Below are 15345 nucleotides of genomic sequence, written 5' to 3' on the forward strand. Positions count from 1 at the left end.
CTTACTTCACCACCTCCATGGGAGGCAAAGTTTGTAAAAACTGATTTGTGGGTGTGGTGAGGGGTGTAATTATAGGCATTTTGAGGTTTGGGAAACTTTGCCCCTCCTGGTAGGAATGTATATCCCATACGTCACTAGCTCATGGACTCTTGCTAATTACATGAAAGAATGCTAAAAGGTGCAGAGGTGACTGAAGTTTTGAACATAAAAATATAATCTGTCTAATATGACAGGGAGGGCAGTGGACTCATCGTATCGTAGAAGAAATCAATTTATCAGGTAAGCATAAATTTCCTTTTCTTCTACTAGATACGATGAGTCCACGGATTCATCCTTACTTGTGGGATACAATACCAAAGCTACAGGACACGGATGAACGGGAGGGGCAAGACAGATAGCTAAACAGAAGGCACCACTGCTTGAAGAACTTTTCTCCCAAAAACAACCTAAGAAGCAAAAGTATCAAATTTGTAAAATTTGGAAAAAGTATGAAGGGAGGACCAAGTCGCAGCCTTACAAATCTATTCAACAGAAGCATCGTTTTTAAAAGCCCATGTGGAAGGAAGCCACCGCTCTAGTAGAATGAGCTGTGATCTTTTCAGGAGGCTGCTGTCCAGCAGTCTTGTATGTCAAACGGATGATGCTTTTCAGCCAAAAAGAAAGAGGTAGCCGTAGCTTTTTGACCCCTACGCTTTCCAGAATAAACAACAAATAGAGAAGATGCTTGACGGAAATCCTTGGCCGCTTGTAAGTAAAACTTCAAGGCACGAACCACGTCCAGATTATGTAATAGACGCTCCTTCTTAGAAGAAGGATTAGGACATAGAGAAGGAACAACAATTTCCTGATTAATATTCTTATTTGAAACAACCTTCGGAAGGAATCCAGGTTTAGTACGCAACACCATCTTATCAGAATGGAATATAAGATAAGGCGAATCACATTGTAACGCAGAAAACTCAGAAACTCTTTGAGCAGAAGAGATAGCAACTAAAAACAAAACTTTCCAAGATAAAAGCTTAATATCTATGGAATGCATAGGTTTAAACGGAACCCCTTGAAGAACATTTAGAACTAAATTCAAACTCCATGGCGGAGCAACAGGTTTAAACACAGGCTTGATTCTGACTAAAGCCTGACAAAAAGACTTAACGTCTGGGACATCCGCCAGACGCTTGCGTAATAAGATTGACAAAGCAGAAATTTGTCCCTTTAAGGAACTAGCCGATAATCCCTTCTCCAATCCTTCAAAATCCTAGGAATCCTAACCTTAGTCCATGAGTAGCCCTTGGATTCACACCAATAAAGATATTTACGCCATATCTTATGGTAAATTTTCCTAGTGACAGGCTTCCGAGCCTGAATCAAGGTATCAATAACTGACTCAGAGAATCCCCGCTTAGATAAAATCAAGCGTTCAAATCTCCAGGCAGTCAGCTGCAGAGAATTTAGATTTGGATGTTGGAACGGACCTTGAATGAGAAGGTCCTGTCTCAGTGGCAGTTTCCACGGTGGCAGAGATGACATTTCCACTAGATCTGCATACCAAGTCCTGCGTGGCCACGCAGGCGTTATCAAGATTACCGAAGCCCTCTCCTGTTTGATTCTGGCAATCAGACGAGGCAGGAGAGGAAAAGGAGGAAACACATAAGCCAGGTTGAACGACCAAGGTACTGCTAGAGCATCTATCAGTACTACTTGGTGATCCCTTGATATGGACCCGTAACGAGGAAGTTTGGCATTCTGACGAGATGCCATCAAATCCAATTCCGGTGTGCCCCATTGACGGATCGATGCCGCAAACACCTCCGGATGGAGCTCCCACTCCCCCGGATGAAAAGTCTGACGGCTTAGAAAATCTGCTTCCCAGTTCTCTACTACTGGGATATAGATTGCTGACAGATGGCAAGAGTGATTCTCCGCCCATCGAATTATCTTTAAAACCTCTATCATCACTAAAGAACTCTTTGTTCCCCCTTGATGATTGAGATATGCTACAGTCGTGATATTGTCTGACTGGAATCTTATGAATTTGGCCAAGGCCAACTGAGGCCACGCTTGAAGCGCGCTGAATATCGATCTCAGTTCCAGAATATTGATTGGAAGTAGAGACTCCTCCTAAGTCCAAACACCCTGAGCCTTCAGGGAATTCCTGACTGCACCCCAGCCCATGAGGCTGGCGTCCGTCGTCACTATTACCCATGCTGGCCTGCGGAAGCACATTCCCTGGGACAGATGGTCCTGTGATAACCACCAAAGAAGAGAGTCTCTGGTCTCTAGATCCAGATTTATCTGAGGAGATAAATCTGCATAATCCCCATTACACTGTCTAAGCATGCACAGCTGCAATGGTCTGAGATGAAAGCGAGCAAACGGAACGATGTCCATTGCCACTACCATTAATCCAATGACCTCCATACACTGATGGCTGAGGAATGGACTGAAGTGCTCGGCAAGTAGTTAGGATTTTTGACTTTCTGACCTCCGTCAGAAATATTTTCATGTCTACCGAGTCCGAGTTCCTAAGAATGGAACTCTTGTCAGTGGAACTAATGAACTCTTTTGTATATTCAACTTTCACCCGTGAGTTCTTAGAAAAGCCAACACGATGTCCGTGTGAGATTTGGCTAGCTGGTAAGTTGAAGCCTGAATCAAAATGTCATCCAGATAGGGCGCCACTGCTATGCCCCACGGCCTTAGAACCACAAAGGACCCTAGCAACTTTGTAAAAATTCTGGGAGCTGTGGCCAACCCAAAAGGGAGTGCCACAAACTGGTAGTGTTTGTCCAGGAAGGCGAACCTGAGAAACTGGTGATGATCTTTGTGGATAGGAATGTGAAGATACGCATCCTTTAAATCCACGGTAGTCATATATTGACCCTCCTGGATCATTGGTAAAATAGTTTGAATGGTCTCCATCTTGAACGATGGGACTCTGAGAAATTTGTTTAGGCATTTGAGATCTAAAATCAGTCTGAAGGTTCCCTCTTTTTTGGGAACCACAAACAGATTTGAGTAAAACCCCTGCCCCTGTTCTAGTTTTGGAACTGGGCAGATTACACCCATGGAATATAGGTCTTTTACACAGTGTAAGAACGCCTCTCTTTTTGTCTGGTCTACAGACAAAAGTGAAAGATGAAATCTCCCGCTTAGGAGAAAATCCTTGAATTCTAGTCGATACCCCTGGGTCATGATTTCTAATGCCCAGGGATCCTGAACATCCCTTGCCCAAGCCTGAGCGAAGAGAGAAAGTCTGCCCCCTACTAGATCCGGTCCTGGATCGGGGGCTGCCCCTTCATGCTGTCTTGGTGGCCGCAGCGGATTTCTTGGACTGTTTACCTTTATTCCAGGTCTGGTTAGGTCTCCAGAATGACTTGGATTGTGCAAAATTCCCCTCCTGCTTTGTGGCGGAGGAGGAAGTAGAGGGTCCACCTTTAAAGCTTTGAAAGGAACGAAAATTATTTTGTTTGACCCTCATTTTAACCTTCTTGTCCTGAGGAAGGGCATGACCTTTACCTCCAGTAATGTCGGAAATGATCTCGTTTAGTTCAGGCCCGAATAGGGTCTTACCTTTAAAAGGAATAGCTAAAAGCTTAGATTTTGATGACACATCAGCAGACCAAGACTTAAGCCATAACGCTCTACGCGCTAAAATGGCAAAGCCTGCATTCTTTGCCGCTAACTTAGCAAAAAAGCGGCATCTGTAATAAAAGAATTAGCTAGCTTGAGAGCCTTAATTCTATCCAAAATATCATCTAATGGGGGTCTCAACCTTAACTGTCCTCAATAGGGATAGTTGTACGCTTAGCCAGGGTAGAAATAGCTCCCTTCACCTTAGGGACCGTCTGCCAGGAATCCCGAATGGTGTCAGATATGGGAAACATTTTCTTAAATGTAGGAGGGGGAGAGAACGGAATGCCTGGTCTATCCCATTCCTTAGTGACAATGTCCGAAATCCTTCTAGGGACTGGAAAAACATTAGTGTAAGTAGGGACCCTCTAGATATTTATCCATTTTACACAATTTCTCTGGTGGGATGACAATAGGGTCACAATCATCCAGAGTTGCTAAAACCTCCCGGAGCAACAAGCGGAGGTGTTCAAGCTTAAACTTAAAGGCCGTCACATCTGAGTCTGTTTGAGGGAACATCTTTCCTGAGTCTGAAAGCTCTCCCTCAGACAGCAATTCCCCCATCCCCAATTCAGAACACTGAGGGTACATCGGAGATGGCCAATAAAGCATCAGAGGGCTCAGCATTTACTCTAATACCTGACCTGCTGCGCTTACCCTGTAAACCTGGCAGTTTAGATAATACCTCTGTAAGGGTAGTAGACATAACTACAGCCATATCTTGCAGGGTGAAAGAATTAGACGCGCTAGAAGTACTAAGCGTCGCTTGAGCGGGCGTTAAAGGTTGTGACACTTGGGGAGAATTGGATAGCATAACCTGATTCTCTTCCGACTGAGAATCATCCTGAGACATACTTTTATCACCTAAAATATGTTCTTTGCAATGTAAGGCCCTTTCAGTACATGAGGGACACATTTTAAGTGGGGGTTCCACAATGGCTTCTAAACACATAGAACATTGACTTTCCTCAATGTCAGACATGTTGAAACAGGCTAGTAATGACCACAAACAGGCTTGAAAACACTTTATTTAGTGGGAAAAAAAAAACAATCTGAAAAACGGTACTGCGCCTTTAAGAGTAAAAGAGCGTACAATTTTTCCAAAACTGCTCTAAAATTTTATAAGTATCCCAATTTTAGTATATATGCGTCTTATCTTGCCAGCTAAGATTGCACCACAAGTAAGGTATACTTAACTCTTAATGAAAAAAACGTTACCCAAGAAAAACGTTATGAAATTAAACAATCAACCCCCTGCACCTCAGGGGTCTGTTAAATCCCTCTATCACTTTGTTTAGGCCAAATCTGTCAGTTTAGGCCCACCGGAGCTGGAGTTTGCTGCTTGCATGGGAAATTCAACTGCGCATCTGAGGCGCAAAATTAGGCCCCACCCATCTACATTGATGTCTCACTGCCTAGTAAAAACCGCTGTAAAGTGGTCTAGAACCTAGTCATGTGGGTTTCCATATACCCAACTATCATAGAAAGCCATGTGAACCCTCCAGTGCCATCAAAGTCAAAAAACGTTAAATTGCCCTCCAAACATAAAATCGTTTTGCACAAAAACTATCATGTTAACAGTGTCCACCATTTTTTAGCCCATAACATACAGGTCCCAGTAATATCCTATCATATGTAGGATTACTGCTTACCCCTTCCCTTATGGGAATACTGTCAGCCAGTTCTGAAATAACACAGTCTCTCCAGAAAAAAATGACTGAATATACCTCAATGCTTGTAGCATGAAAAAACGTTCCTCACACTGAATCTTCTCAAGTACTCCTCAGCCATTCTGTGGGAACTACTCTGGACCTTAGTGACAACTGCTAAGATCAGTCTCCAGGCAGAAATCTTCATCCATCTGCTGCCTGGGAAAAAAAATAGCACTCACCGGTACCATTTAAAATAAAAAAAGTCTTGCTTGAAGAAAATAAAAACTATAATTTTATCACCTCTTTCACTTTACCTCTTCCTATTACTTAGTATAGGCAAAGAGAATGACTGGGGGTGGAGAGAAGGGAGGAGCTATATATATACAGCTCTGCTGTGGTGCTCTTTGCCACTTGCTGTTAGCAGGAGGATAATATCCCACAAGTAAGGATGAATCCGTGGACTCGTCGTATCTAGTAGAAGAAAACATCTACAGACGGAATAGATCATTGAAGAAGGAATTCAAAGATCATTCCTGCATGGTTAGAAAAAATAACCTGATGCCACCCCTTAAAAAAAAGAGACTAAGATCCAAGAAGGAGCAAGAAAGGATCCGGCCTTACCGTAGTCTGCGCCCCAGCAAAAGGAACAAAACGCCTGAGAGTTCGATGATCCTCTGGACCAGCAGAACAATCAGGGAATCGAAAATTACCTGCATGCCCACAATCAAGGAGCAAGGACTGCAACCAGATTCAACCTACCGCATACTATGTGGCGAAGGTACTCATCAGGATAAGAGAGCCATCGATCCCAAAAAGGACTGCTCGAGCCAGCGCTCGCTAGGAAGGCCCTTACCCAGCTCATCCTGTGGAAAATAAAGACAGACTCCCGAAATCCAATAGAAAGTTAGAACGAACTAGCTCCTCCTTACAAGGGTAGTCCCTCAGCACCTAAGATAAATGACGAGGGACCAACTATGCGCCACAAAAGGAACATAGCATCTTAAAAAACACTCTCTCTCTGCTCAGCCCAAACGATCTCTCGCATCCGCCTCATGGCCCCCTGTAACATACCCATGGAGGTGAGACCCTTAAACCGCGATACGAACTTGCGGACCTAAACTGAGCAATCAGACTCGCATGCCGCTAGCTTTGCTAAGATCGGCTCAAACCCAACGAGTAATTTGCTCACCAAGAAGAGGATCCCACAGCTCAGACTGAAGGTCCCTGAATAACATTCCACTTAGGGATGCTAGCAGACACCAGACGCACCTTCTGGCAGAAAAAACAGAATTTATGTTTACCTGATAAATTACTTTCTCCAACGGTGTGTCCGGTCCACGGCGTCATCCTTACTTGTGGGATATTCTCTTCCCCAACAGGAAATGGCAAAGAGCCCAGCAAAGCTGGTCACATGATCCCTCCTAGGCTCCGCCTACCCCAGTCATTCGACCGACGTTAAGGAGGAATAATTGCATAGGAGAAACCATATGATACCGTGGTGACTGTAGTTAAAGAAAATAAATTATCAGACCTGATTAAAAAACCAGGGCGGGCCGTGGACCGGACACACCGTTGGAGAAAGTAATTTATCAGGTAAACATAAATTCTGTTTTCTCCAACATTGGTGTGTCCGGTCCACGGCGTCATCCTTACTTGTGGGAACCAATACCAAAGCTTTAGGACACGGATGATGGGAGGGAGCAAATCAGGTCACCTAGATGGAAGGCACCACGGCTTGCAAAACCTTTCTCCCAAAAATAGCCTCAGAAGAAGCAAAAGTATCAAACTTGTAAAATTTGGTAAAAGTGTGCAGTGAAGACCAAGTCGCTGCCCTACATATCTGATCAACAGAAGCCTCGTTCTTGAAGGCCCATGTGGAAGCCACAGCCCTAGTGGAATGAGCTGTGATTCTTTCGGGAGGCTGCCGTCCGGCAGTCTCGTAAGCCAATCTGATGATGCTTTTAATCCAAAAAGAGAGAGAGGTAGAAGTTGCTTTTTGACCTCTCCTTTTACCGGAATAAACAACAAACAAGGAAGATGTTTGTCTAAAATCCTTTGTAGCATCTAAATAGAATTTTAGAGCGCGAACAACATCCAAATTGTGCAACAAACGTTCCTTCTTCGAAACTGGTTTCGGACACAGAGAAGGTACGATAATCTCCTGGTTAATGTTTTTGTTAGAAACAACTTTTGGAAGAAAACCAGGTTTAGTACGTAAAACCACCTTATCTGCATGGAACACCAGATAAGGAGGAGAACACTGCAGAGCAGATAATTCTGAAACTCTTCTAGCAGAAGAAATTGCAACCAAAAACAAAACTTTCCAAGATAATAACTTAATATCAACGGAATGTAAGGGTTCAAACGGAACCCCCTGAAGAACTGAAAGAACTAAGTTGAGACTCCAAGGAGGAGTCAAAGGTTTGTAAACAGGCTTGATTCTAACCAGAGCCTGAACAAAGGCTTGAACATCTGGCACAGCTGCCAGCTTTTTGTGAAGTAACACAGACAAGGCAGAAATCTGTCCCTTCAGGGAACTTGCAGATAATCCTTTTTCCAATCCTTCTTGAAGGAAGGATAGAATCTTAGGAATCTTAACCTTGTCCCAAGGGAATCCTTTAGATTCACACCAACAGATATATTTTTTCCAAATTTTGTGGTAAATCTTTCTAGTTACAGGCTTTCTGGCCTGAACAAGAGTATCGATAACAGAATCTGAGAACCCTCGCTTCGATAAGATCAAGCGTTCAATCTCCAAGCAGTCAGCTGGAGTGAGACCAGATTCGGATGTTCGAACGGACCTTGAACAAGAAGGTCTCGTCTCAAAGGTAGCTTCCATGGTGGAGCCGATGACATATTCACCAGATCTGCATACCAAGTCCTGCGTGGCCACGCAGGAGCTATCAAGATCACCGACGCCCTTTCCTGATTGATCCTGGCTACCAGCCTGGGGATGAGAGGAAACGGCGGGAATACATAAGCTAGTTTGAAGGTCCAAGGTGCTACTAGTGCATCCACTAGAGCCGCCTTGGGATCCCTGGATCTGGACCCGTAGCAAGGAACTTTGAAGTTCTGACGAGAGGCCATCAGATCCATGTCTGGAATGCCCCACAGTTGAGTGACTTGGGCAAAGATTTCCGGATGGAGTTCCCACTCCCCCGGATGCAATGTCTGACGACTCAGAAAATCCGCTTCCCAATTTTCCACTCCTGGGATGTGGATAGCAGACAGGTGGCAGGAGTGAGACTCCGCCCATAGAATGATTTTGGTCACTTCTTCCATCGCCAGGGAACTCCTTGTTCCCCCCTGATGGTTGATGTACGCAACAGTCGTCATGTTGTCTGATTGAAACCGTATGAACTTGGCCCTCGCTAGCTGAGGCCAAGCCTTGAGAGCATTGAATATCGCTCTCAGTTCCAGAATATTTATCGGTAGAAGAGATTCTTCCCGAGACCAAAGACCCTGAGCTTTCAGGGATCCCCAGACCGCGCCCCAGCCCATCAGACTGGCGTCGGTCGTGACAATGACCCACTCTGGTCTGCGGAAGGTCATCCCTTGTGACAGGTTGTCCAGGGACAGCCACCAACGGAGTGAGTCTCTGGTCCTCTGATTTACTTGTATCCTCGGAGACAAGTTTGTATAGTCCCCATTCCACTGACTGAGCATGCACAGTTGTAATGGTCTTAGATGAATGCGCGCAAAAGGAACTATGTCCATTGCCGCTACCATCAAACCTATCACTTCCATGCACTGCGCTATGGAAGGAAGAGGAACGGAATGAAGTATCCGACAAGAGTCTAGAAGTTTTGTTTTTCTGGCCTCTGTCAGAAAAATCCTCATTTCTAAGGAGTCTATTATTGTTCCCAAGAAGGGAACCCTTGTTGATGGAGATAGAGAACTCTTTTCCACGTTCACTTTCCATCCGTGAGATCTGAGAAAGGCCAGGACGATGTCCGTGTGAGCCTTTGCTTGAGGAAGGGACGACGCTTGAATCAGAATGTCGTCCAAGTAAGGTACTACAGCAATGCCCCTTGGTCTTAGCACAGCTAGAAGGGACCCTAGTACCTTTGTGAAAATCCTTGGAGCAGTGGCTAATCCGAAAGGAAGCGCCACGAACTGGTAATGCTTGTCCAGGAATGCGAACCTTAGGAACCGATGATGTTCCTTGTGGATAGGAATATGTAGATACGCATCCTTTAAATCCACCGTGGTCATGAATTGACCTTCCTGGATGGAAGGAAGAATTGTTCGAATGGTTTCCATTTTGAACGATGGAACCTTGAGAAACTTGTTTAAGATCTTGAGATCTAAGATTGGTCTGAACGTTCCCTCTTTTTTGGGAACTATGAACAGATTGGAGTAGAACCCCATCCCTTGTTCTCCTAATGGAACAGGATGAATCACTCCCATTTTTAACAGGTCTTCTACACAACGTAAGAATGCCTGTCTTTTTATGTGGTCTGAAGACAACTGAGACCTGTGGAACCTCCCCCTTGGGGGAAGCCCCTTGAATTCCAGAAGATAACCTTGGGAGACTATTTCTAGCGCCCAAGGATCCAGAACATCTCTTGCCCAAGCCTGAGCGAAGAGAGAGAGTCTGCCCCCCACCAGATCCGGTCCCGGATCGGGGGCCAACATTTCATGCTGTCTTGGTAGCAGTGGCAGGTTTCTTGGCCTGCTTTCCCTTGTTCCAGCCTTGCATTGGTCTCCAAGCTGGCTTGGCTTGAGAAGTATTACCCTCTTGCTTAGAGGACGTAGCACTTTGGGCTGGTCCGTTTCTACGAAAGGGACGAAAATTAGGTTTATTTTTGGCCTTGAAAGGCCGATCCTGAGGAAGGGCGTGGCCCTTACCCCCAGTGATATCAGAGATAATCTCTTTCAAGTCAGGGCCAAACAGCGTTTTCCCCTTGAAAGGAATGTTAAGTAGCTTGTTCTTGGAAGACGCATCAGCTGACCAAGATTTCAACCAAAGCGCTCTGCGCGCCACAATAGCAAACCCAGAATTCTTAGCCGCTAACCTAGCCAATTGCAAAGTGGCGTCTAGGGTGAAAGAATTAGCCAATTTGAGAGCATTGATTCTGTCCATAATCTCCTCATAAGGAGGAGAATCACTATCGACCGCCTTTACCAGCTCATCGAACCAGAAACACGCGGCTGTAGCGACAGGGACAATGCATGAAATTGGTTGTAGAAGGTAACCCTGCTGAACAAACATCTTTTTAAGTAAACCTTCTAATTTTTTATCCATAGGATCTTTGAAAGCACAACTATCTTCTATGGGTATAGTGGTGCGTTTGTTTAAAGTGGAAACCGCTCCCTCGACCTTGGGGACTGTCTGCCATAAGTCCTTTCTGGGGTCGACCATAGGAAACAATTTTTTAAATATGGGGGGAGGGACGAAAGGAATACCGGGCCTTTCCCATTCTTTATTTACAATTTCCGCCACCCGCTTGGGTATAGGAAAAGCTTCTGGGAGCCCCGGGACCTCTAGGAACTTGTCCATTTTACATAGTTTCTCTGGGATGACCAACTTGTCACAATCATCCAGAGTGGATAATACCTCCTTAAGCAGAATGCGGAGATGTTCCAACTTAAATTTAAACGTAATCACATCAGGTTCAGCTTGTTGAGAAATGTTCCCTGAATCAGTAATTTCTCCCTCAGACAAAACCTCCCTGGCCCCATCAGACTGGTTTAGGGGCCCTTCAGAACCATTATTATCAGCGTCGTCATGCTCTTCAGTATCTAAAACAGAGCAGTCGCGCTTACGCTGATAAGTGTGCATTTTGGCTAAAATGTTTTTGACAGAATTATCCATTACAGCCGTTAATTGTTGCATAGTAAGGAGTATTGGCGCGCTAGATGTACTAGGGGCCTCCTGAGTGGGCAAGACTCGTGTAGACGAAGGAGGGAATGATGCAGTACCATGCTTACTCCCCTCACTTGAGGAATCATCTTGGGCATCATTGTCATTGTCACATAAATCACATTTATTTAAATGAGAAGGAACTCTGGCTTCCCCACATTCAGAACACAGTCTATCTGGTAGTTCAGACATGTTAAACAGGCATAAACTTGATAACAAAGTACAAAAAACGTTTTAAAATAAAACCGTTACTGTCACTTTAAATTTTAAACTGAACACACTTTATTACTGCAATTGCGAAAAAATATGAAGGAATTGTTCAAAATTCACCAAAATTTCACCACAGTGTCTTAAAGCCTTAAAAGTATTGCACACCAAATTTGGAAGCTTTAACCCTTAAAATAACGGAACCGGAGCCGTTTTTAACTTTAACCCCTTTACAGTCCCTGGTATCTGCTTTGCTGAGACCCAACCAAGCCCAAAGGGGAATACGATACCAAATGACGCCTTCAGAAAGTCTTTTCTATGTATCAGAGCTCCTCACACATGCGACTGCATGACATGCCTCTCAAAAACAAGTGCGCAACACCGGCGCGAAAATGAGGCTCTGCCTATGATTTGGGAAAGCCCCTAAGAATAAGGTGTCTAAAACAGTGCCTGCCGATATAATCTTATCAAAATACCCAGATTAAATGATTCCTCAAGGCTAAATATGTGTTAATAATGAATCGATTTAGCCCAGAAAAAGTCTACAGTCTTAATAAGCCCTTGTGAAGCCCTTATTTACTATCTTAATAAACATGGCTTACCGGATCCCATAGGGAAAATGACAGCTTCCAGCATTACATCGTCTTGTTAGAATGTGTCATACCTCAAGCAGCAAGAGACTGCTCACTGTTCCCCCAACTGAAGTTAATTCCTCTCAACAGTTCTGTGTGGAACAGCCATGGATTTTAGTAACGGTTGCTAAAATCATTTTCCTCATACAAACAGAAATCTTCATCTCTTTTCTGTTTCTGAGTAAATAGTACATACCAGCACTATTTTAAAATAACAAACTCTTGATTGAATAATAAAAACTACAGTTAAACACTAAAAAACTCTAAGCCATCTCCGTGGAGATGTTGCCTGTACAACGGCAAAGAGAATGACTGGGGTAGGCGGAGCCTAGGAGGGATCATGTGACCAGCTTTGCTGGGCTCTTTGCCATTTCCTGTTGGGGAAGAGAATATCCCACAAGTAAGGATGACGCCGTGGACCGGACACACCTATGTTGGAGAAAAGGAAATTTATTCTTACCTGATAAATTTGTTTAAATTTGCTGGTCAGCAGGAGGAGGCAAAGAGCACCACAGCAGAGCTGTATATATAGCTCCTCCCTTCCCTCCCAATCCAGTCATTTGACGAAGTTAGGAAGAGAAAGGAAAAGCCAAGGTGCAGAGGTGACTGTAGTTTAATAAAACCTGTCTCATAAAAAACAGGGTGGGCCGTGGACTCATCGTATCGTAAAAGAAACAAATTTATCAGGTAAGAATAAATTTTAATTTTTTAAATTAATCTTTTACAAGATACGATGAGTCCACGGATTTCATCCTTACTTGTGGGATACAATACCAAAGCTATAGTACACGGATGAAAAGAGAGGGACAAGACAGGGCACCTAAACGGAAGGCACCACTGCTTGAAGAACTTTTCTCCCAAAAACAGCCTCAGAGGAGGCAAAAGTATTGAATTTGTAAAATTTGGAAAAAGTGTGAAGAGACGACCAAGTTGCAGCCTTGCAAATCTGTTCAACAGAAGCATCATTTTTGAATGCCCATGAGGAAGCCACAGCCCTAGTGGAATGAGCCGTAATTCGTTCAGGAGGCTGCTGTCAAGCAGTCTCATATGCAAAACGGATGATACTGTTCAGCCAAAAAGAAAGAGATAGCCGTAGCTTTCTGACCCCTTCCTTGAAAAAAGATGAACCAGATGAACCAATCCATGCTCAGCTCCGTAAGGGCCAATCACAAAGCAGATCCGGAGGGCCTATCCCATTCGCCAATGATGGTACAGAACAAAAAGGGGTGGAGTTATATCACATGATTTAACCCCAAGCATAGAGAGAGAAATGCTGGCTAACTCTTGCTAACTTTGGCTTGCTGTCTGCGTGCTAAACTGTGATTGATGAAAATTTGCACATGCAAAAACTAATTTTTGGGATTCTGATTTTAACATTTTAAACAAAGGTAATTGGTAAGACAATAGTCAAATTGTAGTTAATAGATTAAAAGGGGCACTCAGTATTTTAAACTGTTTCATAGTCATGTATTGTGTTAACTTTGTCTTTTGTATGCTAAGTAATTTATCTTTACAAATAAATAAATATATATATATATATATATATATATATATATATATATATATATATCTTAGAATTGGTTTTAATTATAAGTAACTAACGCCTAGTTTACGAGTTTTGTCGGTAAAGACCCGCAGTGCTAATGAGCCTTTTGTTTCCAGCGCACCCTTAAGACAACGCTGATATTACGAGTTGTCTGAATGGCTGCGTTAGCCTCAGAAAAGGGAGCGTTGAGACAAATTTAGCTCCACTTCAACTCTCAATACCAGCGTTGCCTACGGTAGCGGTAAGCTGGAAAAACGTGCTCGTGCACGATTTCCCCATAGGAAACAATGGGGCTGAGCTGGCTGTAAAAAAACATAACACCTGCAAAAAAGCAGCGTCCAGCTTCTAACGCAGCCCCATTGTTTCCTATGGGAAAATACTTTCTAAGTCTACACCTAACACCCTAACATGAACCCCGAGTCTAAACACCCCTAACCTTACACTTATTAACCCCTAATCTGCCGCCCTGCTATCGCCGACACCTGCATTTAATTATTAACCCCTATTCTGCAGCTCCGGACACCGCCGCAACCTACATTATCCCTATGAACCCCTAATCTGGTGTCCCTAACATTGCTGATACCTATATTATATTTATTACCCCCTAATCTGCCCCCCCCCCAACGTCGCCGTCACCTACCTACACTTATTAACCCCAAATCTGCCGACCGGTCATCGCCGCCACTATAATAAATGTATTATCCCCTAAACCGCCGCACTCCTGCCTCGCAAACACTATAATAGATTGTATTAACCCCTAATCTGCCCTCCCTAACATCGCCACCACCTACACTTATTAACCCTTAATCTCCCGACCAACGTCGCCGCTACTATAATAAATTTATGAACCCCTAAACCTAAGTCTAACCCTAACACCCCCCTAAGTTAAATATAATTTAAATTAAACGAAATAAATTTACTATAATGAAAAAAAATATTCCTATTTAAAACTAAATACTTACCTATAAAATAAACCCAATATAGCTACAATATAACTAACAGTTATATTGTAGCTATTTTAGGGTTTATATTTATTTTACTGGCAACTTTGTATTTATTTTAACTAGGTACAATAGTTATTAAATAGTTATTAACTATTTAATAGCTACCTAGTTAAAATAATTACAAAATTACCTGTAAAATAACTCCTAACCTAAGTTACAATTACACCTAACACTACACTATCAATAAATTAAATAAACTACAATTATCTAAACTAAAATACAATTAAATAAACTAAACTATAGTACAAAAAAAACAAAACACTAAACAAAATATTACAAGAATTTTAATCTAATTACACCTAATCTAAGCCCCCTAATAAAATAAAAAAGCCCCCCAAAATAATAAAATGCCCTACCCTATCCTAAATTACAAAGTAATCAGCTCTTTTACCAGCCCTTATAAAAGGGCTTTTTGCGGGGCATTGCCCCAAAGTAATCAGCTCTTTTACCTGTAAATAAAAATACAATACCCCCCAACATTACAACCCACCACCCACATACCCCTACTCTAAAAACCCACCCAAACCCCCCTTAAAAAAACCTAACACTAACCCCCTGAAGATCTCCCTACCTTGAGTCGTCTTCACTCAGCCGAGCCGAATTCTTCATCCAAGCAGGGCAGAAGAGGTCCTCCATCCGGTTGAAGTCTTCAACCAAGCAGGGCAGAAGAGGTCTTCCATCCGATTGAAGTGTTCATCCAAGCGGCATCTTCTATCGTCACCCGGAGCAGAGCGGCAGCATCCTGAAGACCTCCGACGTGGAACATCCATCCTAGCCGACGACTGAACGACGAATGACTGTTCCTTTA

The 15345-nt window shown here is 43.4% G+C and overlaps 1 protein-coding gene across 1 annotated transcript in view; it reads right to left on the minus strand.

Annotated features, from left to right (window-relative positions):
* SPATA7 (spermatogenesis associated 7) overlaps window positions 1-15345 on the minus strand; it is a 328138-nt gene that overhangs the window by 207432 nt on the left and 105361 nt on the right. The gene's annotated exons all lie outside the window — the stretch shown is intronic.

This window comes from Bombina bombina, chromosome 1 (assembly GCF_027579735.1).
Source record: "Bombina bombina isolate aBomBom1 chromosome 1, aBomBom1.pri, whole genome shotgun sequence".
NCBI classification, from domain to species: Eukaryota; Metazoa; Chordata; class Amphibia; order Anura; family Bombinatoridae; genus Bombina; species Bombina bombina.